Here is a 22,929-nt window from a genome sequence, read left to right as displayed (position 1 = left end):
AACGGGAGAGGCCACAACAGTGACAGGCCCGCGTACCGCAAAAAAAAAAAAAAAAGAGGAGCAGTAAGAGTAAATATGGGGAATTGACATGGATGTTGGAAAGAGAGAGGGTAATTCTCTGTTCCTTGGGATGTCTGGGTGCTGGTGACTCTATTTATACCCACATGGAAAAATCTGTGTTTGCTTGCTTCAAGCAAGCAAGAGATATGGGGGAAGGAGAGAGATGGGAGGGAATGTGGGAGACTAGAGACAGCATGATCATCATGGCCTCTCAAACCTAGATCTAGCCATTCCTGAAGTCAACTCTGCCTCTTTGAACTTGCCAGTTATGTAAGCCAACCATTTCCTTTGCTGCCTGGGCTACCTGAGAAAGGTTACTGTCATCTGCACCTGAAAGGGTCCTTATTAACATAACTGTCATCAGCTACATCAGCACTTCTCACTGAACCACTACTAGCTTTAGGTCATTAAGATTGGTGCCGCTGAACTCAGTAAGTCAAGACTCTGCCTTCCAAGGACTCACACCTTAGATGAGATACAGGACATGGATAACATAATTTTAAAAAGCACGTAGTTTTTAAGGAAATGTCACATTGTTCACTGCAAATAACACATTATGTTTGTACAACTTAATATCAACTTATTTTGCCCAGTTGACCGATAATAGTGAAGAATATAAGTAGGAATTTTGGAAATAAGCTGGAGATCAATTCTCTCTTTCAGTTCATTTCTGTGAATCGTGAGGGCAATACACGTTATACAATATTCCAGTCCAATCATGCTTTGTTGGAATACAGAATATAAAAGAAACCAGAATTGAGGAAAGACACCTACACTTAGGACCAGCTTTCTATAATGGGTTGATTAAATACCTGTCCTGGTGTTTCTGGTGTCTAGGGGTATCTTGACTCATATCAGAAAACCTGTGAACCACAAATTGTTAGGTGATCTTTGACCTGAAATCTTTGGCATACTTACCAGTAGCCATTGTTCCTTTTATAATTCAACACTAATTCACTATCTAATATCACTTAAAAGTTTCAGATACTGCGTGCATTAGCACTATGCCAGAAAAAACAATGTACATACTTTAATTAAAAAATAATGCTGTTGGAAAAACGGCACTGATAGACTTGCTTGATGCAGGGTTGCTACAAACTTTCAATTTGTTAAAAATGCAATTATCTGTGAAAAGCAGTAAAGCTAAGTGCAATAAAACAAGATATGTCTTTCCTGGCCTAAATAGAGACTAATGTAACCAGAAATAAATCCAGGTATATACAGTCAATTGGTCTTTAAATACTCGAGTAGAGACAGAGCTTTGAGATAAAGTCTTTTGAGCTGCAAACACATTGATCTTTGAGCATTAAGGGATGGTGCAGTGGCCTAAACATTAGGCAAATAAGAAAGATCTCCCTCCCCCAACCTTCACTCAGGTCCCTGTACCTGAGACATTTTCCATCACCTTTTCTCTGGGCTCCATGCCACTGTGCCATATTCATCTCATAAAAAGGATCTTCCCATTCTGGAGGCTTGACAATTGATGTCTTGTTAGTACACAGTATGACATCAGAAGGACCTGATCAAAAGTTCATAAGGACTTCAACACAGAATATCTAAAAGTTCTTATTAGACATGATAGTCACCCAACGCCTTTCTTCCTGTACAGCTATCCTTTCATGAGTAATATGTGACTTCCTAAGAATCAGGGGTTCTAGTTGAGACCGAGATGAAACAACGATAAACCTGGACTAAATGTATTCTGTTTAAGGTGCTTTTTCCGAGAAAGGGACGTCACGTCTATGCTCCATGCTCTTTTCCTCATCCTGACTCAACAGCCTCTATGCTGTACAGTTGGTATATTTTGAGTCAAGGGAGTTCATGGTTAGTGCTCATTGAATTGACTTATGTTGGTGAGGAGAGCTAAGGGAAACATTGCTTTTTAATGCTCAGGAAGAAACAGGTGGTGGGAACAGAGAGGCCTGTAAGCCTGCTGACCTTAGTACTTTGTAAGTGGTCCCAGGCAGGAGTTCTAGGAATGCAGCCTGCATAAGGGCAAATGGGGTTGTCACATAGGAGCAGAAGGGGGCGGGGGGTGGCTCTAGATCCGCTCTGGGATTTACAGCAGGTTCCTGTCCAGGCTGGGAGCTGGGGGCTGTGGGGTCCCTGGGACATTCAGGGCGTTGCTACTGAAGTGGTGCAGGCCCAGCCCCCAGGCAAGGAGCTCAAAACTGAACATGATCCTGCCGGTGGGCGAGACAAGCACCTTCCAGAGCCCTCCTGGATTCTGGGAGGAGGGTCATCCTTCCATGTGGGTTAATTACAACTCTGTACATATAGGATGGTTCTTGATTTCATCTCTGAGTATATATAGATTTCCAGACCGTTTTCACTTCATTCCATCTAGCAGCACAAACAGAATTGATTCACTTAGTTTTTCAAAATGTAAGTCAGGAGCCAATTAGTGGGCCAGCATGAGAATAAAAAAGAAAAGGAAATAAACAGAATTGAATGGGACACAGCAGAACACGAACCACATAACGATAACAGTACTGTTTCATAAAAGTTCTGATTAGCGCATGTGCACACACACACCCACACATTCAATATATAGTCATGATGTAAAGTGTATTTTGTACTGTGGGTCACATTCAACAATGTCTGAAAACCACTGCAGTTGATAGTTTGACATCTTTTTAAAATTTAAAAGGAGAAAGTGAAGGAGAAAATATGAAAGAACAATTTGAGAGTACTAAGTTTAGAGGAAAGCGAAGGACACTTGTGAGAAATTAACTCCCTTCCCTCTAGTTATGGAATAAAATTTTTCTGGGATTATAAATCTGTAAAATACATAGATAACTTAAAAAAATGTTTAAATATCTGATATGAAAATACATGTGAAAGTTCTTAGAGAGTCCTAAAAGGCCAATATAAATCTGAAGGCTTTGTCTAAATCAATTCTACCTCTATTATTATTATTATTTTAATCATGAAGGTTCAGGGAAAAAAAGGAAAAATATCTTGCAATTCACAATCATGCTTTTTTCTAAGACCAATTATTTAGTGCTTCTTCCATATTCGAAATCTGGTATGCATCATGTTGCAGGGCTTGTTTCGGGTCTCTCTTGGACTGCGTTCTTTGCTAAGAGTGTCTCTGTTTTCTGTCATAATTCATCACAGTATTCAACAGCTAAAATGACTTTTCCCGAAACTAGCTTGGTCGGGCACAGGAAATGCCACCTCCGACCACTAGGTGGCAGAGCGGACTCGGAGAACAACCTCTCCAGCAGGCGCCAAAGAGCCGCCCGTTTCCCCAGGCTGGTGATGGGGAAACTTCAGCTTAGTTCAGTCATGCAGTCCGTGAAGGATATCAAACAGGGTCAACACACGCTCGGCAATCAAACATGTCTTTAAAGGGCATCCAACCTTTTCAGACGCGCACAGGCAGAATCAAACTTTGTGAACTCAGCTCGTGTTATTCATTTCAAGCCGCAGGGAGGACAGATGTGCCCTAATATGGTGCAGTCACTCCTGGTGCAAAACAGAACATCCCAGAAGCCAAAACTGGAACAGAATTCCATTTAAAAAGGACAAAGCTTGTTTTCAAAAAGTGGATGCATCGTGCTGCCTCCCTTGGTTGCCGCCTTTCATATGTTTTATTCAGTTTGACGACAAAAATGAAGGCTGCTTGGAAAAGCACTTACATCAGCACTGCCTAGGCATAGCAGTTGCTACTGAAATAACATGGTTTTTACCTTAAAAACAAAAGCCTAAATGGGACTAATGATTATCTGCTTCAGCACTCTCAAGCCTTTGTTATTAGAATTCTAGAGAAATGACAAGAAATGAAAAACAGAGGTGAAGCAGTTCTTTTAAAATATCTGGGGACTTCCCTGGTGGCGCAGTGGTTAAGAATCCGCCTGCCAATGCAGGGGACACGGGTTCGAACCCTGGTCCGGGAAGACCCCACATGCCGCGGAGCAGCTAAGCATGGGTGCTACAACTACTGAGCTTGCACTCTAGAGCCTGCGAGCCACAGCTACTGAGCCCACGTGCCACAACTACTGAGCCCACATGCCTAGAGCCCATGCTCCGCAACAAGAGAAGCCACCACAATGAGAAGCCCGTGCACCGCAACAAAGAGTAGCCCCTGCTCGCCGCAACTAGAGAAAGCCCGCCGTAGCAACGAAGACCCAACACAGCCAAAAATAAAAATAAATAAATTTAAAAATAAATAAATAAATATCTGTAAGCCCACTTTGCCCACAGGAGTCCATGCACTCCCCCTGCAGTCCTTTTCTGAGGAAAAAAGAGGGACAGAGTGCAGCTGAATTCTGTTCTACTGCAAACCTTTATGACCTAAGGTACGTTCAGTATGGTTTCAACATTCTGCAAATTCATTGTTATTTATTAATATTTTGAAGACCGTGCTTTTGTAATGTTATTAGAGCTAACATAATTGTAGAAATAATTCTGATTGGAAATCTTTTTAATGAAAACAGTCATTTGGGCTAAATATTTCTTACATCTCTATTTACATACTGTAAGGACATCTGGGAAGAAAGTTCTTCTGGCTTGATTTTGACTTCTTGTGATTACTTTAAGTTAGAGTAGCTATGATATTTTTCAAGGTCCATATTTATCAGAGTATTTATTTTTGTATCTGGACATAGTCCATACATGTGATTTCCTTTTAAACTTCAGCCTACATGTGTCCTGCCCAATTCACACATGTACAGAAGACTGTTTGCAAAGAAAGTAGAAGTAAGTGGGAGACACGTAGAAAACAGTGTAACAAGCCCTGCCATGATGCATTAGGGACAGAAACATACTGATTCTGCCACGTGGGCACATTATCTGAGTCCTCTGATCCTGCTTCCTCATCTATAAAATGAGGATTATCATACTTGAGGATTGGATAGCACGTGTAGAAAACACTCAGTATAGTCTGACGGGTCCATGGCAGTTTCTCAAAAATGGTAAGGCTAATTGAATAATTTTCTACGACTGTTTGATTTTATAGATTGGCACTTTTCAAGGCTAACAAGAGCTGACATTTGTTGAGTATAAAACACTTGTTGGGTTGAAGTCTCAACCCAAGGTGACTCTGTCTCCATCTGGCAATGTCTGTGGACATTTCTTGTCACAATTTGGGGAGAACGTGCCACTGGCATCTGGTGTGTAGACGCCAGGGATGCTGATAAACGTCCTACAATGCACCAGACAAGCCCCTACAATAGAGAATTATCCAGCCCAAAGGTCAATAGTGCTGAAGTTGAGAAACTCTACTGTAAAGAAAGAGAGGAGAGATTCAGAAAATGTTGCAACACTCCATTTGCCAGGAGAATCTGGAAAACGTCCTGGCACTCACATACCTGGCAGACTCTAAGTCTCTTCCAGAATCAGCTCACATTTAATTTCTCTGGAAATCACACTCTCCCCACTCCCCCTGAGGATGAATCTCACATTCGTTTATTTGGCTCTTCAATCATTATTTCAGACAGTGAATGTGTCTGAGTGCTTACTGCAGGCCTTATGTGGAAGACAGAGTTCTTGCTGTCTAGGAATCACCTGGAGACACCATCAACTAAACAAAATCACTGCAATAGAAGGAGAAAGGCGAGGCTATTTTGTGAGTCTGAGGAATATAACTCCAGGCTGCCATGCCAGTAAAAGGAGAACATAGCATTCCGGAGGGAGTACACAGACGATTCAAAGCCCACCGCCCAGCGGCCCTGCACGCCCTGCACATCCTCCCATCCGAGCCCACAGCATTTCAACTTGTCTCCCTCACTACACCGAAGATTCCACCTTCTGCTACTCAACTCTTTCCTCCGACATCTAGCACAATTTCCCTCCCAGAGTAGACCCAGAACGATTGTCTCCACCCCAGCATTACTAAGATTAACACTGTTATACTTTGGACAGGAGAACTCATAAGGGCTCAAGGAGATAAGCTTGGAGAAGGTAAAGGCGGCAGGAAGGAAGAAACACATTGTATTTCCAACAGGCTGGGGGCTCCAGCTGTAGGGAAGGCTGACAAACTTCTCTGGGGTTCTCAAAGCGACCTCAGATATGGTGGCATTTGGCTGAGAATGACCCAAGAAAAGAAAGAGTTCGGTGGAATACATCTTTCAGGACTGGAAGAACCTGAGAGAGGAGTCTTCCCTTGATCACCAGGCCATTGCCCAGGGGCGGCTGCAGCCTCTTCCACCTAAGAGAAAGAGAGATGGGTTCTCAAATAACCACACCCTCTCTTTGAAGGTTCATCTGGTAGTTGTCACAATACAAACACAAGAGTTTTCTGGAAAAACAAGCATCACATAATACACAAATTTTGTAATCACTCTTTGCTGCCCTTGAATGTACTCTGGGCCTCATACCCTTAACACTTGTCACGCACCCTGATGGCACTAGGAGTCCTGCAAGGTGGTACCCTGGGTTTGAGTCCTAGCTCACTGTTCACCCAGCTGTGGCATCTCCGGTTAGTTATGAAAGCTCGGAAACTCTCAGTCTCCACACACACCAGAAAATTCAGAATAGTAATAGCAGTAATACCGTATGGTTGTTAAGCAGATTCAGTGAGGTAACAGGTGAAGCATCTGATACAACTGCCATCACTCAATAGATGTTTTACAAGTGGGAGACCCCTCCTCTCCCACTTCATCCTCACACCCAGAACTGGGGTCCCTGGTGTTCCCAGTGAATTTGAGGTTCTTGATGTCTCATCGCAGAAAGAATTCAGTGAGAAACAAAATGAGAGGTAAGAAGTGGATTTTTTTAAAAGAGAAACACAATACACAGAGCGTGGGCCATCTCAGAAGGCAAGAGGCCTTGGGAGGAACACGGTTTGGTTAGTTTTTATAGGCTGGGTAATTTCATAGACTAATGAGTGGGAGGATTATTCCAATTATTTCAGGGAAGGGGGGGAGATTTCCAGAAATTGGGCCACTGCCCACTTTTTGGCCTTTGGTGGTTAGCCTCAGAACTGTCATGGCACTGGTGGGTATGTCATTTAGCTGCCGATGTATTACAGTGAGTGTATATGGAGGCTCAAGGTCCACTGGAAGTCGAATATTCCGCCATCTTGGACCTAGTTGGTTCTACCCAGTTTTTGTGATGTCCTATGGCTATGTCATTCTTTTAAAGGTTGTGCCCTGCCCCCTTCCCTCCTGTTTCAGTAGGTGGGCCTCAGGGAATTACCAAAGACTACACCCCTTTTTCCTTGTCTGACCTTAACCAATGCTGCACCTGCTTAGGCAGGTTCTTGGAGGACCCTAAACGCTTCCGTGAAGAATTGCAGGCCCTGACTCTTTCCTTGGACTTACCTGGAAGAATGTAAATATTGTCCTTTCCCACTGCTGCACCAGTGAGGAAAAGGCCCAAGACTCTTATAACTCACAAGTTTCTTGTCATGCCTGAATGCCCCAGCCCATTACTGGGGAGGAATTTTCTCTCAGCCTTGTGGGCAACTCTTACTCTCTCTGAAGACCAAAGCCAAGGAGTGTTTTTTGCTGGATTATGTATTATACAAGACACAGACAGTCCAACCCAAAATATTTCCCCAGAAATTGAAAAACTTATAGATCCGCAGGCCTGGGATCAGGGAATCCCAGGGAAGACAAAGTTCGTCACTCCTATAAAAATCACCTTAAAGGAAACTAATAACTTCCCTTCCAGGCACCAACACCCCATAAAACCAGAGGTTTGACAAGGCCTTCAACCCCTAATCTCAAATTAAATATGAGCTCTCATTAAATATGCGCTTTTGGTGCCATGCCAATCTCTCTGTAATATTCCAATCCTACCTGGTCTTCTCAGGAACCCTCATCTCTGCCATCCTTATAAAATGCAAATTTTGCAAAAGGGAGTAAAGTAATTTAGAACTAGACTTGTCAAGTATAAGTAGAAATCCTAAGTGTCTTTTCTGTAAACATTAGTAAAAAGGGTTTAGCCATCTAGACAGGTGACCTTGATTTGTTCCATCTGCCAGAAGCCCAATTTGAACCCAACCTTTTGTAATTGATGGGTTTTACGTTGTACCTGACTCAGGGCTGAAATTTTGAAATGAGAACTATGAGGTCTCTCTGTTTATTTGTGTATTCATATGTATCTATATGTGTTTTTTGTTTTTGTTTTTTTTTTTTTGCGGTACGTGGGCCTCTCACTTTTGTGGCCTCTCCCATTGCAGAGCACAGGCTCCGGACGCGCAGGCTCAGCGGTCATGGCTCACGGGCCCAGCCGCTCACGGCATGTGGGATCTTCCCGGACCGGGGCACGAACCTGTGTCCCCTGCATCGGCAGGCGGACTCTCAACCACTGAGCCACCAGGGAAGCCCTCTGTATGTGTTTTAAATGTATGGTATTACCAAAATTAATTAGTAAAAGAGCTCTACTTAATTGACTTAATTAAGTGCTTATATAAATACTCAGAAATATAAAACTGCCCAAAATGAATTTCAGGTTCATGTCATCTGGGAAATATTCAATACTAAACTGATATCTGGTATTAAAGGTGGCTTAAGCTTGTTGGTCTGATTAATACAGACACGTCTTTACAGTCATCAATGTTAAGTATAGTACTTCTATTGTACCTGGGTTTACTAGAGGTCAAATAAAACCTTATTACTGTATATCTGGCAGATTTGTTAGCAAGAAAAATAACTTAAAATGGAAAAAAATAACTTTTAAGAAAAGTAGGATGTGTGTTTTCAGTAAAGAAAGTATGAGGAATGGAATTGTATTTTATTAAGCGAAAAGGAAGTAGGTCTGACTTAGAGCTGGCTGTTTCTGGATGGAAAAATAAAGTGATGGATACAGAAAGTGATGAAAGGCTGGTGGAAAGTGGACCCTGAGAAAAGAGTTGTGCATGATCAGGATTTTCTAAGATTGAATTACATCTAGTCAGGTAAATGGATTTTGTTGGGAATGGGCTAGGACAAGACTGCATTTGGTTTCTCCCTCCAAAGTATTCTTGAAATGCTGCCTTTGACAACAGATTGTGTGAGTTTCTTTGCCTTTAAGTGATTTGTATTTGCTTTTGAGATCTCTTGTAACTTTGGTTGAGAAATGTGTTGTCTCACAGTGCCCTATGATATTATTTGACCAAGTGTTTTAAAACTTCTTGACAAACTTCCCAAATATCAAATTTTAATTAAAGTTCTTTTGATTTCCAGCTAACTTTGGGATGCTTTGGGGGGGCCCTGAGGTCTCCCAAAGAAAAATATTTAACTAGGATTATTCGGTATGTTAAGTTAAATGTAATCATTTGTAATTCTGGTTAGTGTAACCAAGGTTCTTTATCAATAACACTGTAATCAGATGTTTAACCATGCCTCTTAAGGCTTTTGTCATTTTTAGATATTTCGTACTATGATGCTGTTACAAAAAATACTTCATCATCAAGAAGATCCACAGAAAGGCTATGGAAACAGTTACAACAGTTCCACATCAAGAAGGTGGCTATGTGAGGATTCCAGCCCATACCGACTTAAAACAAGGAGTTGTCCTGCCCCTGGGGCCCCTAGATCAGGCATACAGAGATTTTTTTACTCCCTGACAGGCAGGGTCGATGCCCCTACTCAGCACTGAAGCAGTTACAGAAGACGGACTGTCGCCCCTCTGCTTCCCATAAGAATATGGGAGTAAAATCTCTGGAGAAGGGAATGAAACAGGAGGGAAGGGGGCAGGGCACAACCTTTAAAAGAATGACATAGCCATAGGACATGACAAAAACTGGTTAGAACCAACTAGGTCCAAGATGGCAGAATATTCAACTTCCAGTGGACCTTGAGCCTCATCACATGCTCCTTGTAATACATTAGCTAAATGACACACCCACCAGCGCCATGACAGTTCTGAGGCTACCACCAAAGGCCCAAAAGTGGGCGGTGGCCCAATTGCTGGAAATCCCCGCCCCTTCCCCAAAATAATTGGAATAATCCTCCCACTCATTAGCCTATGAAATTACCCAGCCCATAAAAACTAACCACACCATGTTTCTCCCAAGGCCTCTTGCCTTCTGAGATGGCCCACACTCTGTCTGTGGAGTATGTTTCTCTCTAGGTAAATCCACTTCTTACCTATCACTTTGTCTCTCACTGAATTCTGTCTGCAATGAGACATCAAGAACCTCAAATTTACCGGGAACACTGCTACTTCCTGAAGGGGGCAAAGAGGCTCTGGCTACATTTCTGGTATGGAAGCATAAAGAGGCTTACAGGGCAGTAGGGCCGGGGAGAGACTGAAGATGGTGGAAGAGTATTGGGGTTTGGGTCCTCTGTCTGGGGCTCCTGTTCTTCTGGGTGCCACTAGAGAGGGCTTTTGTGTAGCCCGAATGGGTCCCAGTTGGCGAGGTTCCCTAACGTAGGACTTGCATAGCTCCAGGTTTTCTCTTAGGGCCATAAAAGCCTGTACATAAGGAACTTCTGTCCATTTCCCCTGCCTTTTGCAAAAGATGTCTAGCTGTAGGATGGCACTATAGTTGAGGCTCCCATTTTCTGGCCAGGCCTCATCGTCCTCAAGTTTATATTGGGGCCAGACTTCATCACAAAAGAAAATGAGCTTTTTTTGTTTTAAAGAATCTAGAGAAAATTTGTCCCAGTGACCCAAAATGCACCCGAGGGGTGAGTCCTTGGGGATGGAGGAGGTGTTCCCCATCGTTCCTTCAGGGAGAGAATGCTCCTGTACCAGAGAGAAGCACTAGCATTAAGAAGTCCCATAGGGGCTAAGACAGGACTGGTTCCAGGTGTCCCCATTCCCCTAGTCCTGTCGACTTTATCCACAATGTGGGTTAGCTACTTCCCCACGTGGCAGTCTTTTTGGCCCCAGCATTCTGGGACACGTGTCCTATCCTGGCATCTGCAGCACCCAGGATAAGTGACCTTCCTGAAGGTTTCTCTATAGATTCTATAGATTAATCCCTGTATTCTGGGATATGTTGCCCTGGAATGGACAACCTCATGGTTCTAGGACCTATTTAAGTCCCAGCCTTTTTCTCTACAAAGGTGGTAAGTTTTGGAAAACAGGCACTGGCCATTTAGGGAGATGGTTTGTGAAAAAGGAAAAAAACCCTCTCTCTTCCATTTCTTTTTGTGGGCGGCACCCCTGGGGCCTTGGTGCCATCCTCGCCCTCCCCTCTTCCCACATGTGCTCTGGCCAGTGAGCAGTGGGGCTGGGTGCAGGGGCGGATATGGCAGCTGAAGTGGAGGCACCGTGACTGTAGTTAGGGGAATGGAAGGCCCCATGACCCTGGAAGGACACTCCAAATCTCGTGATCCTGGGGAGGCAAGCACAGCAAATTCGGATCATTTCCCAAGCGTGTATCCCCGGGCGCGGTCATGTGTGTGACCCACCAAGCTTGAGTCGCCTGCCCCGCCCTAAGGGGATGGGGTCAGGGCAGACCCTGGAGGGGCCAGCCAAACACCAGGAGGTGGGGGTGGGGGGTGGGGGGGTAGGTGAAAGATGGTCCCACTACCCTGAGTCCCAACCACGTGGTTCAGAACCATCCTCCTCCTGATACCTGGGGGTCGTGAGCACAGCCTGCCTACCGCGTGAGGGAGCTCCCGAAGGGATCACAGCTGCTGTAACCATGGCACAAACACTAAGCAAGGCTGTATTTCATATTTTTACACAACTGGACCTGTTAACAGTTAATCAAATGGTGGATAAGGCAAGCCCAGACGGCAAAGATCCTACGGCTCGGGTCCCTGGTTGCCTGTGACGATGGCTGGAAACTTTCCCTGACATGCCCTGCCCATATGTAACATTAGGAAGTGAAAGACCTACCAGTAAGGTTGGAGAGTACCTGGCAGATTTCTTTTTCCCCATTTGCGGCAGAGTAAGGCACGAGATAAGAGTGGAAAGAGTGAGGTAGGGATGCAGAGTTGAGACAAGGATAATTAGGTGTAGAGCCTATGACAGTAGCCGCGGGGAGGGGGCAGTGTTATGCTTTTAACTGTGAGCCTGAAATCATTGCGTGGCAATTGCCTTGAGGTGGGTGGACAGACCTAGCATCTCTGTAGTCTGGGAGATCCACTTATCCTCTCACAGAGACTTCTTTTCCACGCCAAGTACCCTGATGGCTTTTAACTGCTTGTCCTGCGTCCACATTTTTGTGGCAATAGGTCTGAAAATGAGACAGACTATAAGAAAGAGAGGGAGAGAGAGATGGAGATGGCTGGAAATAAGGCAGCACCTCTCAAGCGCAAGGGAGGCAAGAGGCTGAGGCTTACCAAATTCTCCTGGCTGTCTCGCCAATATGGTCCTGGTGAATTTGATGTTCTTGATGTCTCATTGCAGAAAGAATTCAGTGAGAGACAAAGTGATAGGTAAGAAGTGGATTTATTTAGAGAAAAACACACTCCACAGACAGAGTGTGGGCCATCTTGGAAAGTGAGAGGCCTTAGGAGAAACATGGTGTGGTTAGTTTTTATGGGCTGGGTAATTTCACAGGCTAATGAGTGGGAGGATTATTCCAATTATTTTGGGGAAGGGGTGGGGATTTCCAGGAATTGGGCCACCGCCCACTTTATGGCCTTTTGTGGTAGCCTTAGAACTGTCATGACGCTGGTGGGTGTGTCATTTAGCTAATGTATTACAAGGAGCATGTGATGAGGCTCAAGGTCCACTGGAAGTCGAATATTCTGCCATCTTGGACCTAGTTGGTTCTAGCCAGTTTTTGTCATGTCCTATGGCTATGTCATTCTTTTAAAGGTTGTGCCCTGACCCCTTCCCTCCTGTTTCACTGGGATATGCCAAGGTGGCCATGGTGAGGTGACCACTTGCACTTGCAGCCACCTGTGCCATTCCTTGTTTTTAAATGTTTGAAATATTACTTTGTGTATATATGAATTTTCATTTTACTATTAGGTTATAAACCTCTGGGGGCAGTAACAAAGGCTTACTTTTCTTTTCTTTTCTTCCTCCCTTTCTTTACGTTTCCAAGTCTTTTTTTTTTTTTTTTTTGGCGATACGCGGGCCTCTCGCCGCTGCGGCCTCTCCCGTTGCAGAGCACAGGCTCCGGACGCGCAGGCTCAGCGGCCATGGCTCACGGGCCCAGCCACTCCGCGGCATGTGGGATCTTCCCGGACCGGGGCACGAACCCGTGTCCCCTGCATCGGCAGGTGGACTCTCAACCACTGCGCCACCAGGGAAGCCCCCAAGTCTTTTTTTGTGATAAAATAAAGTGGTTTCCTCATAGGTAACATGTTTAATGTATAGATATTTGATACATATGATTAATAAATATTCATCTTTTTTTATAAAAGCAAATTAGGCAAGAAAAAGACATAGTAATCATCGTTTCTCTCAACAACTTGAAAGTAAAACGTCCTGAAGATCAAAATGAATTCTACTGAAGAAGAAGCATCGAAGGATGGGGAGAAGGAGACAGAATACAAAATGAAAAAACCCCACCAGTCATGGGGAAAAAAAAAAAAAACCTAGCAAGATGGCTTTAAATACTCAGCGAAGAATTTTATGCATGGCTAAGAGATTTAAAAGCATTGTGGGAAACTGACACAACATTGTAAATCAACTATACTTCAAATTAAAAACAAGCATTGTGGGAAGGATAGGAAACTAGGTAAATGAAAACAAGACACCACAATTATATTTTGATTTCTTTTGTCCTTCCAGGGACATGCTTTTTAAGTTCTTTTTATATGACTTTGAGGACAAACATCATGATGACCTTAGGACAGACACTGCAGGTTTTGCTCTCGGTGTTTCCTTTCTGCTATCGTGATAGCATCTGTTCTTCAGGGAGCCAGGTGCTTTTCTAAGTGATGTGCATGTGTTAACTCATTTAATCCTCATCATAATCATGTGAGGTGGAGGCTATTAGGCTTTCTACTTGAAGCTAAAGAAACTGGTATAGCAAGTGGTTAAAAGACCTGCCCGGAGTCCACATACAACTAATTGTAAGACACAGGTGTGCTGGCTCCGAGTCTATTCCTAACCTCTACCCTAGTAGCAGATTTGTTATGAACAAGCAAAATTTTCAAACAATACGTAAGTGTATAAAGCAGAAATTCAGTCCTCTTGCCCTTGCCTCTCTCATTCCCATGCCCTAGAGGTAACCACTGGCAACAGTTCACTTAGTAAATATTTGTTAGATGAATGGATATGTCCTTCCCAAACGTGTTCTTGTAATTACAAAATACATATGTGTGTTTTTAAGCACTCACTACGTGCCAGGCACTGTTCTCTTTGTTTACACACATTAAGTCTTTTAATCTGCCTAACAACCCTGTGAGTTAAGTCTTTTACTTAATGTCCAGATGAGAAAATGGAGGCACAGAGGGGTTAAGTGACTGAGCCAGATCACACAGCTCCTCAGTTGCAGAGTTAAGATGTGAAGCAAGGCAATCTGACCCAAAATTTTGCTCCCAAACAAACAATGGTATATTATGTTCCCTAGTTTTCTGTTTTTCACTTCACAATGTATCATGGGCATCTTTCTCATTCAGTGCAGATAAACCTATGTCACACATACTTTAAAATGAATTCAAAAACATAGAGAGGGACTGTTGAGGATTCATCTATTGGCAGATCGTGTTCTTGACTCAAATAGAATTTTCAGGGCAGGTAAGGGCATGTTGCTGTGTTTGCTGAGGATTCTTTCTTTGAAGTGAAAGAGTGAAGAGCATGAATGCAGCCAATACAAATCCTAAGACACTCCAAAAATGAGTCTGGTGGGTATCCAAACTCATTTTCCCCCACAAGTTCTACTGTAATTTCAGAAGGAGTTAAAGGCCAGCCTCAGTTTATCAGTGTTTAAAAGAGCTATCCATTGACTACCTCGCTCACATCACAAAATTGTGGAGAAAACCAAACAAATGAATAGATATGAAAGCACTCTGATAAAGTATAAGATGGATCAGGAGCTTAAACAACTCTTAAAACACTAAACTCCAAAGGCATTTGCAGTTTTTGATTAAAAAATAAAATGGAAATTAAATTCTTTAAATATGATATACCAGTATAAAAAAAGAGACTATTTTATTGAAAGTACTACCTATCTCTTAAAATGAAACAATGAGAACAGAAACTGTGAGAATTGAAATAAAATAATAATAAAATGTATATTTTGGCACAGCCTGTATAATTAAATATTGGAAAACAATGATCTCTTGTTTTAAATTTCCTGAACCCAAATGGAAACTAAAACTCACATCACTATTAATTCTGGCTCCATGGGATGAAAAACAAAGAGGCCAAGGAAGAAAGTTGAGCTAGTCCAAAGAAACAGTGCGAATCCTCATCGTAAAATGCGAGAGGAATGTGAATTAAAAATTAAACCCTGAAAGTGTGAAATCAATAAAATGAAAAGATTTATCCAGGCAGAAGAGAAGAAATTATACTGGGGTTTATGAATAAAAACAAACAAAAAATAACTTCAGGTTGACTGTTGTGGTTTGGTGTCTGGAATTACTTTTAAAAGGAATCTGCACTTCCTCTGAGCGATATACTGGCTGCCTGGGCCTCGCCTGGGGATCTTGGCATGAGAGTACTTTGCGCTGATGAGCTCAGAAGTATCATGTCTTATCACCTGCCCCTAAGCTTCCCGAGGTCAAGGAACTGGGCTCATACGTATGTACAACCCAGCCAGTGGGTGATTTGGAGCCAGACACACCTGACAGCAAACTCTCCATGTACACGTAAGTTATCTGGGTAGATGACTTCACCTTCTGTGGTGAGGCTTGTGTTTATCTTCCCTGGGATAATATTTGAAAATATATAATTCAATGGCTGAGATATGAAGTCTCTATCTGTAGTAAATATTATTATTAGCTGTATCTTACTGTTGATTACATGCATGAAACACTCCATAGAATTAATATACCACAATGGGGGCAGCCATAATTCACCAAAGGAATTCTTTTAGCAATTGCCAACCCCCAGATTCAAATGATTTTATTTTATTTTTATTTTTTTAACATCTTTATTGCAGTATAATTGCTCTATAGTAATGTGTTAGTTTCTGCTGTATAACAAAGTGAATCAGCTATATGCATACGTATATCCCCATATCTCCTCCCTCTTGTGCCTCCCTCCCATCCTCCCTACCCCACCCCTCTAGGTGGTCACAAAGCACAGAGCTGATCTCCCTGTGCTATGCAGCTGCTTCCCACTAGCTATCTATTTTACATTTGGTAGTGTATGTATGTCCATGCCACTCTCTCACTTCATCCCAGCTTACCCTTCCCCCTCCCTGTGTCCTCAAGTCCATTCTCTATGTCTGCGTCTTTATTCCTGTCCTGCCCCTAGGTTCTTCAGAATGACTTTTTTTTTTTTTTTTTTAGATTCCATATATATGTGTTAGCATACTTTTTTTTTTTTCTCTTTCTGACTTACTTCACTCTGTATGACAGACTCTAGGTCCATCCACCTCACTACAAATAACTAAATTTCATTTCTTTTTATGGCTGAGTAATATTCCATTGTATATATGTGCCACATCTTCTTTATCTATCAAATGATTTTAAAGTCTTCAGGATCTAAGTGATTCAGCATGGAACACAACATTCGCAGTGGAGATTGCACTGCGTGTTGCAAAGTGCTGTGCGTATTGCTGAACTGATATATTTCAGGGTCTACAACATGGTTTATGACACAACCAATTCTATAATAACTGATAATACCTGTCATCCATTGAGTGCTTACTATGTCCATATATATGTTCCATATATGGCATATATGGAATATGCCTTCATAAATGCCATATAATGTGCCACTCCATATAAGGTGTGTCTGTGTGTATATATATATATATATATATATATATACACACACGTGTATGTAATATGCCTCCATAAGTGCCACATATATATATGTAATGTGCCACTCTGTATATGGCATACATATATTATATATATTCAAAAAATATATATATATACATATTCATTAGGGTAAATCCTTATCATAACTCTATAAGGTGGATATTCTTAGTATTTTATGTTTGAGGAAACTGAGGCTCAGAGGAGTTAAGAACCTGCCCCAGGGACACTGGACTAGTTAAATACCGGTGCTGGGATTACTGTGTGTATCTGACACTGAAACACACTCTGTTTAGCTTACCCTACAGTGGGCTCCTCTTGTAACTGGCATTAATCACGTGATTATTGTTGTGTTCATACATTGCTAGATTAAGAATCAACACATTTGATTCTTCTTTCTCTGTGACAGATGAACCTGGAAATGGTTCGTAAGAGGGTGCAAGACTAAATACGGTGAGGGTCTTCCAGAATTTAAAGTTATACTCTTTGATTGTCTTTTTCTTTTTTTTAATTTTTATTTTATATTGGAGTATAGTTGATTGACAATGTTGTATTAGTTTCAGGTGTACAGCAAAGTGATTCAATTATACATGTTATCTTTTTTTTCAAATTCTTTTCTAATGTAGGTTATTACAGAACATTGAGCAGAGCTCCCTGTGCTATACAGTAGGTCCTTGTTGGTTATCTATTTTAAATATAGCAGTGTGTACATGTCAATCCCTAAGTCCCAATGATTGTCTTTTTCATACTTAACCTCCCTCACTATGCTTGATGTCCTCCGGAGGGCCTGTCATTTAGAATTGGTAAAAATTTTTTTTTTTTTTTTTTTTTTTGTGGTACGCGGGCCCGACCGCCGCGGCCTCTCCCAGTGCGGAGCACAGGCTCCGGACGCGCAGGCCCAGCGGCCATGGCTCACAGGCCCAGCCGCTCCGCAGCATGTGGGATCCTCCCGGACCGGGGCACGAACCCGCGTCCCCTGCATCGGCAGGCGGACTCTCAACCACTGGGCCACCAGGGAAGCCCTAGAATTGGTTAAATTTTTGACACAGTCTCAGCATATCTCAGCCCAGGACTGAAGGCTGAAACACTGCCCCATGAACACCTGCTAAAGTGAATGGACTGGTTCCTGGTCACCAGCTGCCGTGGAGATGATGAGGTACTTTGTTGTTCTCCATCACTGGTGTAGCCTGGTTGAACCAGCCTGCATAAGCCAAAAGTGATGGAGATGTACAGATCTTCCTCGACTTATGATGGGATTAAGCCCTGATAAACCCATTGTAAATTTAAAATATCCTAAAACAAAAATGCGTTGAATACACCTAACCTACCAAACATCATAGCTTAGCGTAGCCTTAAAACGTGCTCAGAACACTTACATTAGCCTACAGTTGGCCAAAATCATCGAACACAAAGGCTATTTTATGATAAAGTGTTGAATATCTCATGCAATTTACTGAATGTTGTACTGAAAGTGAACAACAGAATGGTTGTCTGGGTACAGAATGGTTGTAAGTGTATCAGATGTTGACCCTTGTGATCATGTGGCTGGCTGGGAGATGCAGCTGCCACTGCCCAGCATCACAGGAGAGTATTTTGACCATATATCACTAGCCAAGGAAAAGATCAAAATTTGAAGTACGGTTTCTACCGTGTGTTGTTTTTCACACCATCGTAAAGTTGAAAAATCCTAAGTCGAACCATCATAAGTCAGGGCCGGTCTGTACACTTTATCCCTTTAGCTCTAACCCTTGTGCTCTGTTGCCTGTGCTTTGTCATGCAGTCTCTGCACCTTTTGTAAAAGAATGTTGCCTATAGCCTGAAACATACAGGAGAGCCCATTCTGGCTCTGACCTTTAAAAGTGTAACACTTTTCCATTCATACAGAGATAAAAAGTTGCAGAACAGAAAACAACAATTGCCTTGTTGGAGGTTTATAGAAACATCCTAGCTTGACCTACAAGGACAGCTGCAAGAACAAAAGATTCCAGCACCAAGAAGTTGAAACAACCAACCACACCCAGTCCCCTTTTGGTATAAAAAAAGCCTGAATTTTAATTTAGAAAGATCGTTTCTTTGGGAAACTAGTCCACCATCATCTTGGTCTGCTGGCTTTCCGAATAAAGTCTCTGTTCCTTGCCCCAATACCTCATGTCTCGATTTACTGGCCTGTCGTTCAGGGAGTAGTACGAGCTTGGACTCAGTAATACGCTGAGGTGACCTGAGACTTCTGGGCAGGTGTCACACTCCAGAGGAAGCAGCACTAAGATCACTGCCTTCCTCCTCTGGCCCTGGCACATTAGGAAACTTGGATGTGGGAAGTTACTGATGAAAATTAATTGTTTGGGGAAGCTGATTAACACACTGCTTGGTTTCTCCATGAAGGCATGGACATGCATCAGAATAGACAGCTTTATCCAGTTTATTTTTCATTGCCATTCTTTTTTTTTTTTTTTTTTTTGCAGTATGCGGGGCCTCTCACTGTTGTGGCCTCTCCCGTTGCGGAGCACAGGCTCCAGACGCGCAGGCCCAGCGGCCACGGCTCACGGGCCCAGCCGCTCCGCGGCACGTGGGACCCTCCCGGACCGGGGCACGAACCCGTGTCCCCCGCATCGGCAGGCGGACTCGCAACCACTGCGCCACCAGGGAAACCCCATTGCCATTCTTAATGACATATGAGTGTTGGTGTCAGAATGCATCTGTCTCCAGAGAAAAACACCACCATGACTATCAACACCACAACTTCAACAAGAAAAGCTTTCAACTCTAAAAAGAGATTGCAAAAGAAATGGCTTTTTATAAAATTCATATTTCAATATATTCCAACCAGGGGCAGATACAGATTTTGTGGAGACTGGAGCTTCTCTAAATCTATTGTCCTCCTTTAACAAAATGAACACAAAATTATGACTACAAAATGCCACCACTCCTCTCTCCCTCAGGGGTCCTATGTAAGTGGTAGAACTTGAAGGTTTTGATTTTTTAGATTCACAGTAAATTTTCTCCTGATTCCAATAAAAATGGACATGATCTGGTTATGACTGAGATACTGAAAGTTTTAAAATCTCTGCACATAGCTAAGTAACTCAATATGTGTATTCATATATTTAGAGGTAATGAAAGTCTCTCCAAAAGCATCTCAACAAACGTATACAAATAGAATGGCTGGAAATCCTGATGCTGTAAGGAAGGAGATTCAACTTGCCCAGGTATAATGCATTTCAGGGAATTAGATGACTGAAGGTGTAATCAGCTTTGAAAATTGTTTGAGAACCCACAAGTTCCCACTGTACACTATCAAATGATCCCATCAAAAAAGGGGGAAATAGGGAAAAAAGGAAGAGCAAATTCCCTCTGTTGGTGAGCTGGTGTCAATGCAGAGCCAGAAGTAAGGGGACCCATCCCTGAACACAGGGAACACAAGGCATTGTGCGTCACATAAGCAAGTTCTTCAAGAAGGACAAAGGGACAAATCGGGACATGCAAACATCACAGTTGGGGGATTTAGTGTTTCTGAGAATAATAAAGAATAATAAATAGGAGGTCACTTTTATAATACCACATGCCAAAGCAACATTTATGGGACAATTTTCTCCATGTATTTGGTACAATGTCATGCACAGAGGCCCAGTAAGGCTCACTGGAGCCCAGCTGCAATAAACAGCATATCTGTGACAAATGGTACTATATCCAGCTGCAGGCAGTTGTCTACTGTAGTTCCTGAAGGAATGTGAGGTTCAGCCAACTTAAAATTCTTAATTACAGATCTGGAAATGAACGCTAATGCAATTTTCACATGATATTAGATTTGCAACTATTGTAAGAAGACCTGTGGAAATCGAAGGAACTGCCCACTATTATGCAATTTATTTAAAGAAAAACTCTGACCAGATGTTAGGCTATTCAAGGCCACTGAAGATAGAAGACACACAGAAGGATTAAGTTAGAACTGTTTCCAGGAAATATTTAAATAAGATATGATAATGAGACAGAAGAGCTGGCCCTGAAAAAATGTTTCCATGGGAACGTCTATTTTCTCCTCCCTGTGATATTTTAAATTAGAATACATATCCATCAGTGTTGGAAACCCTCATTGCACATACCCAAAGGATTATCATTGGTCTTTAGCACATCTCCCTTCCTGTGGGAGACTCCTCTGCTGGCCAGCCAGCGCTCAAGATCAGTTTTGGAATGCTTACAATTGCAACCCAAGTCTTCCCTCTCTCACCAAAGTTTGGGTATGAGAGAAGATTCAATTCAAGGCTTAGACTCTACTTCAACAAGGATTGAAGGAGAACCATTCTTACCCTCCTTGCTTACTTAAACAATCACCGCCACATGACTCACTCTGGCTTGAAATAACAAAACACACCTAAGGAGAAATTAGGGGAGCAGCTTACATGGTACTAAATTTCTTAGCAAAACTCTTAGGAATAGTCACAAGATCATTTAGAAACCGCTTCAGGAGCATTTTAATTAGCCTTCCCCTCAATAATCTAGTGAGGAACCAGAGAGAGGTTAGTTTCCATTTGACGAGGTCAGAGAATGAGCAAGATGTAGGGCCCACTTTAACCTGGTGCACTTGGAGCAGTTAGCTATTTAGCTTAGTCGCCTTCCACTGTATGGGAATGGGCCTGCTAGGGAGCTAAAGGTTCCCTATGGGACCTTTAAGGGAAAAACCACGGCAGGTGTCATGTTTACAGAGGATTAATAGCTTAGTCACTGTATGGACATAGGAAGCACCGAGCAGGTGTGCCCTTTACTTGATTAAGGCAGGATGTGATTGCTGGAGTACCCACCGCAGAAAGGTGGTACCAAAGTTGTCACCAAATAAACTTATCTGCTGCTAAAAATACACTGAGGGCTTTGGCACAAAAGCAACGTAGTGATATTTCTTTCAGGGTACAGAAAATGATCGCCAATAACCGTCAACAAGCCAACCAGTTTTAATTAGATGAGTATGGGCTTCACTCATATGAGTTTCCTCAACCCCTGGTTCTCAGAGTGTGGTCCCTGTCACACTTTGAGCATCACATCAACCGGTTACTTGTTAGACATGCACATTTTGGGGGCCTACTCCAGCTCTCCTGTATCAGAAGTTCTGGAGGTGGGGACAAGCAATCTGTGTTTTAACAAGTCTTCCAGGTATTTCTAATGCATGTTCAAGGTGGAGAACCATTGTCCTAGATGATTGGCATGTGTCTTCTATCTCACGGGTTTACAGAATCAAGACACCCTCACATACTCTGTACCATGGGGGCATTTCAGGGATATCAATTATTTTTCATTCCTTCTAAGGCACCTGCCTGTTACAATTTTTCCAATGATCTCTAAAAATTTCTCTTCAGGCATTCCTCCTGGTCGCCTCCCCAACCCCAATTCTTATCAGATTCTAAACACGCAGTTAGATTGTAAACTCTTTGACAGTAAGAAGGAATCAAGACCAGTGACCTGATCCATGTCCTCTATCTCTAAGACATCTGCTGTTGGGGGCTAAGCATACTTTACTTGTTTTCTACCAGCCACCGAACAAGAATTCATTCTGCACCTTTCCTACCGATTCAGCCTCCTAAGGCCTTGAAAGATACTTAACAAAGTTCAAGGCACGTGTTTTTAACTCAGGGGATTATAGTCCAGCTGAAGAGAATGAAACAGAACCACTGAAGTTAAAAACAGGCTTCTGTTTCGCTGTTCCCTCCACAACGCCAAATAAAGTGATGGGCAGAACTTAAACAAAGACCTGCTGAGTGACTACCTAGGAAGAGTAATATTTAAAACTTACTAGTAAGCACCGTCGGACTGCTGGATTGAATCTGCATGCACAGGCACGCTCAGTAAAGCCAGAGTTACTAAAAGAAAAAAGATATTTCAAGATGCCTGTGGTGAGCTATTTTTCTTACCCCTTATCCATTTACACAAAAGAGATGAACCAGATCAGCCTCGAAAAGCTTCATTAAGGAAACTAAGAAGCATTACTATAATCATCATGTATCAGTGTATTAGCTTCCCGTGGCTGCCATAACAAATGACCCCAATTTAGGGGCTTAAGAACAAGAGAAATTTATTCTCTCACAGTCCTAGTGGTTAGAAGTCCAACAAGGTGTTGCAGTTCCTCCAGAATCCCTTCCAGGCTTCTTCCAGCTTCTAGTGG

The 22,929-nt window shown here is 42.6% G+C and overlaps 1 protein-coding gene across 3 annotated transcripts in view; it reads right to left on the bottom strand.

Annotated features, from left to right (window-relative positions):
* CHRM3 (cholinergic receptor muscarinic 3) overlaps window positions 1-22,929 on the bottom strand; it is a 194,179-nt gene that overhangs the window by 3,098 nt on the left and 168,152 nt on the right. The gene's annotated exons all lie outside the window — the stretch shown is intronic.

Source organism: Aethalodelphis obliquidens, unplaced genomic scaffold, assembly GCF_003676395.1.
Source record: "Aethalodelphis obliquidens isolate GAN/ISIS:26980383/991018 unplaced genomic scaffold, ASM367639v1 scaffold73, whole genome shotgun sequence".
Taxonomy (NCBI): Eukaryota; Metazoa; Chordata; class Mammalia; order Artiodactyla; family Delphinidae; genus Aethalodelphis; species Aethalodelphis obliquidens.
Note: the sequence above shows the minus strand (reverse complement) of the source record. Positions and strands in the feature narration are given on the sequence as shown.